The sequence below is a fragment of the Tupaia chinensis genome, unplaced genomic scaffold (genome assembly GCF_000334495.1).
Source record: "Tupaia chinensis unplaced genomic scaffold, TupChi_1.0 Scaffold000404_1, whole genome shotgun sequence".
NCBI classification, from domain to species: domain Eukaryota; kingdom Metazoa; phylum Chordata; class Mammalia; order Scandentia; family Tupaiidae; genus Tupaia; species Tupaia belangeri.
The window spans coordinates 2,144,747-2,149,763 of record NW_006159906.1 but is presented as its reverse complement, the minus strand read 5'-3'; the positions used below and the strand labels follow the sequence as shown (position 1 = coordinate 2,149,763).

General features: G+C 47.2%; 1 pseudogene; it reads right to left on the bottom strand.

Annotated features, from left to right (window-relative positions):
- Nucleotides 1–1,262: 1,262 nt before the first annotated feature.
- On the bottom strand, nt 1,263–4,120 carry LOC102474839 (R3H domain-containing protein 1-like; annotated as a pseudogene).
- Nucleotides 4,121–5,017: the final 897 nt, after the last annotated feature.

The window sequence follows — 5,017 nt, the reverse complement described above, 5'->3', positions numbered from 1 at the left end:
GGGGGGTGATTTCTCACTTTCTGTCTCTCTGTGTCTCTCTGTGTGTCTGGCGAGCGCACACGCCCTATAGCAAAAACTTCTCCCCCCCACTAAAAAAAAGACTCAGACACGTTATGTTTCCAAGGAGCCTCTTTCAGGAGGAAGGAAACCGCAGCTCCTTCCTTCCCATTTATAAGCAGAGAGAAGTCATTTTCCCCTCCCCGACCTTTGGCGAGGCCCCCTTCCCTCAGCTGACCGCAGTTCTGCACCCCCAGGCGCGGGCACCGCCCAGGCTGTGAGGTGCTGTTAGAGCTCTGTCTCAGCCTGAGTGAAGGACAAATCCCACGTCTCCCAGGTGCTGCGGCATTTTAATTGGAAGGGCACAACCCAAACTCCCCAGATGCACCCAGCATTTTCTTTCTTTTACTCCCCTTTCTACCTTCCTTGACCCCCTGGCAGGTGGCTTACTTTCCTTTCCTAAGCTTCTACCCTCAGACCAATCTGTCTGTACCTTCATACATCCCTCAACTGCTGGCCCCAGAATTAACAACATCCCAAGATAACAACGAGACATCCCTGGTGTTGTGGAGGACCAGCAGGCATCCTGACCGCCTGACTCCCCAACCATACGACTCCTTTCCCTAAGACCCGCAGCCCCTGCCCTCCAGGGCAGACTCAGCTTCCCTCTCTGGGAAAGCGAAGAATGTTCTCTCTGCATCTGCATTCTTTCCCAGACCCCCCACCACAGAGCGCGGCGTGTGTACAGCAGGTGTTTCTGGGTCTGCCATAGCAAGATATCACCAACGGGGCCACTTGGAACAGTGGAAATTCATGCTTCTCAAATTCTAGAGGGCTGAAGTCCAAAGTCAAGGGGTGGGAGGGCCATGCTCCCTCCAAGGGCCTCAGGACAGAATCCTCCCTTTCCCTGCCCGAGTTTTCATCCTCACTGGCTATTGGGAGCGAAACTCCTTTTTCTGCCCACCTTCACGTGACGGTCTTCTCTTTGTGTCATGTCTAAATCTCTCTCTTCTTATAAGGACCTAAGTCATCCTCAGTCACTGGGTTAGGACTCACCTAATTCAGGGTGACCGCCTCGTAACGTGGTGACATCTGCCCAGACCCTATTTCCAAATAAGGCTACACCCACACGTTCCAGGTGGACGTGACTTTGGGGGAAATTATTCCACTCAGTACATAAAGCTTGTAAAGGTGAATCGTGAAACCCAACACCTCTGTCACCTCAGCATGGTTACGGCTGGTTCCCCTTTCCTCTCAAACGTGTTCTAGTTTGGGTGGTAAATGGTGCAGTTGTCCGACTGGGAGGCGTTCACAAAGACCATGGGTCACGCAGCGGTGCCACAGTCCAATGTGACACTGTAAGGCTGACCTACGGGAGGGTTCTGGGTATGTCCGAGACCTCCCTGAGCATGTGTGTGCCCAGGATCCAGGATGGCAGAGGCTGGGGTACATCGTGCTATCAAGACCTTGTTGGGGTGCTAACTCTCTCCCTCTGGGAAGAAATAAACTTTTTTTAAAAAAGAAATTCATCATGTTCAGCAGTATCCAGTTCCCTTCTTGTGAGTTAGGAGTGGCCATGTGACTAGGTCCAGCCAGTAGCAGGTGAACCGTGACGTGGACCAGGCCTTTAACTGCCCATGCTCACCTCCGCAGCCCTCTCTGCATTATCAAATCCAGCATGTGTGAAAACAACACAGAGGCCCAGCCCCAGTAGAACATGACAGTGTCACTACTTGGCAGGTTGAGGCCACATAGCAGGCCTGGGTTCAATTCCCAGCCCACCCTAAAAGTCAGCCATGGTGGCATGGGCCTGTACTCCTTGTGACTTGGGAGGCTGAGATGGGAGAATCATGAGCTCAAGGCTGGTCTAGACAACATAGCGAGACCCTGACCCAGAGAGCCAAGCTTAATGGAGTGCTCCTAGAGGCCCAGCTGCTTGGGAGGAGAAGGCAGGAGGACCCCAACATAGTGACACCCTGCCTGCCTCAAAACACGGAAATGAAACATGACCAAACTGAGCTTATCCTACCAACGTTAAAACATCAGGAAATCTATTAATGTAGTAACCAGCAGATTAAAAGAGATAATGGCCTTCTTCAAAACACATTTACCCTCTGGAACTGAAAAGGCATGCACTAGCTCACATTGCACAGCCTTGCACGTTGCACAGAAATGCAAAAGAAGTTTCCTTGTTCCTAAGTGCATGATCTTTGCTGTCCAGTGATCCGCTGCAAGAGGCTTTGGGATGTGAGAGCGAGCCAGGAGATGACCCCACATGTGGGGACACATTTAAGAGAGAGAGTCTGAGGTGTGGGGACATGTGCCCCCACACTCCCAGAAGACTCTGCACCTGTTTTCGAAAGCCTGCCTCTGCTTTTGCTGCTTCCAGAGTTATCCCCTCTTGTCACAACGGAGACCCCACCGTAGCTGCTGGCTTTGGTTACCGCAGGCTTCCAGTGCTGGAGAGAGCCGGCTGAATCTGGGCTGCTCCGGAGCCGCGGTTCCGAGCACTTCAACTCATTTTCAGCGTTGCTTCGAGGGTGTCCGTGGATCTCCCTGAAGCATCTTCATTAACTCCAAAAATCTGGTGTCTGCTGCATTCGACTAGCGTCTGTCTTGATCCTTTTGTCAATAACACAATTATCTTGGGAACCCAGGGAATCTTGGAAAAGCACTCGGTTTCCAGCCCACTGCTACTCTCCTCTCCCTCCAATAGATTCGCTTCTGTCATCCTCCAAATATTTTCTCATCTGGTTATCATCTTCGTCAAAGCCAGAGTCATCTCTCTTCAGGATGTATCCTTTCTGAACGTCTTCACCTTGGTCATCCTTAATGAGTTCATTGACTTTCTGGTCAGGTATTCTTGTATTACTAGTTTTGTTTACCATGACAGACTTCCCACTCGGATCAGCAGTATGGTCTAATCCAAAGTAAGCCGCTACTCTGTGCGGTAGCATCCTATGGCAGGGTGTCACTGGGGGATTTTTTACAAGGACACTTACTATTACCAATGAAGTCTAACATTTGTTCCAATTTCAGCAGCATCATTCTGTCCCTGCAATTGTCTTTTCATGTATTTATGAAAAAGTCATGTAGATCTATAACAGTTGAATCAGTATATTCTTTTTTTTGAGAGGTTTTTGCTATGGGGCGCGTGCGCTCGCCAGACAGACAGAGACAGAGAGACAGAAAGCGAGAAATCACCCCCCAGGGGGATGGCCACACCACAATCCCTTCTCCATTCTCCTCTCGGGATCTTGGGCATGCACGCACACACGCCCAGCGTGAGTTTAAGCCACTAGGTATGGGACTCGAACTGCGGACGACTACGTGGGAGTCCAGTGACATAGCCTTTATACCAACTGCTGGTCCCTGGATCAGTATATTCTTTCCTGGAATCTCTCGATAACATTTTTCTGGGCAACTTATCAGTGGCTTTTTCTTTCTCTGCTTCATCTTTTGAGGTCTTCTCTTTTTCAAATGATTGTGTTAACTGGATCTGAATTTTTTTCCTGTTCTCCTGTGATCTCTCTGCTGCGGGGAGTGGTGGAGATACGCCGCAATCCCTTCTCCTCCATTCTCCTCTCGGGATCTTGGGCACGCACGCACACGCGCCCGGCGTGAGTTTTAAGCCACCGGGTCCGGGACACGAACCGCGGTCGACTACGTGGGAATCCAGCGACATAGCCATTACGCTAACTGCTGGTTCCCTCGATAACATTTTTCTGGGCAACTTATCAGTGGCTTTTTCTTTCTCTGCTTCATCTTTTGAGGTCTTCTCTTTTTCAAATGATTGTGTTAACTGGATCTGAATTTTTTTCCTGTTCTCCTGTGATCTCTCTGCTGCGGGGAGTGGTGGAGATTCTTCAAACACTGCAAGGCTCCTAACTAGTCTTAACGTTGAGCTTGTCTTAGACCTTCTTCGTGTCTGTCCAAATGACTGCAATGGCCACTGCAAATCAATATTGTTGTCAATACGATGTTCTTTCTGCTCTGTCAAAATCTTGCCATAGTTTTCTGATTTGGTAAGATTTTCAACTCTGGTTGTATCTTTCACTTCCACCTTTGAATTCTTCATTGTTTCAGTTTCATCTTGTGCAGTAACAGTATCAGACGTCCTCATTGGCAAAGATTACTTTTGAATTCTACAGGGAACTTGAAGCCTGGTGTGTCTTATGAATTTGAGATTGTGGTTTCCTGCGACAATAAAACAAAATAAGTCAAGGTTCTTTTTCACAGTAGTCAGCTGGGATGTCAGTTGTATTAAACCATTTTTAAACTGGCAGGAGGAGTCCCTTGTCCTTGTCACCACTTTAGTTCTCTGAGCTGAAATGGACTGTCTTGGATCAAAAATGTACTTTTCACCATGCTGGTGTTGCTGAGGAGGAGGATGCAATTGAGAGTCTTACAAAAGGGAATGAACCCCATCGCCAACCCAGATACAAGCTCCAGTGGCAACTGCAGCTGGCCGAATCCCACCCTTCGCGATAATGACATCTTAATTCATAATAACATAGCAAAATTCAGTGCATAACTAAGACTTAGGAGAGAAGAGACTTGTAATAAACTTGTAATAGAAAAATGAAACAAAACCAGAAAAAACTTCCTTAACTTAATAAAAATTCATCTGGCAGAAACCTCCAGCAAATTTCACATTGTAGGTAAAGAAATCAAAATTCTTATCAAATTCTGAAAGATAGACCAGTACACAAAGACTGCAGACTACATTGTGAATTAGGGTATTTATCTTCACCAACTGTTTAAAAGTACAAGACACATTGTTGTTCTTGAATAATTTCAAATTCCTGTTAGTCTATTAATTTAACACAACCCCAACCCCACAGGAATGTTGTTTTTGATAAGATAATTTTAAATTTCCTCAGGAAAAGAAAATGGTTCTAGGTAGCCAAGAAAGTTTTCAAAAGAAAAAAATAAAGAGAAGATGTTCTTGCCAGATATATTATAAAAGCATGAATCACCATGCAGACGTGAAGGGACCTTAGGGAGTTCACAGAAAAGT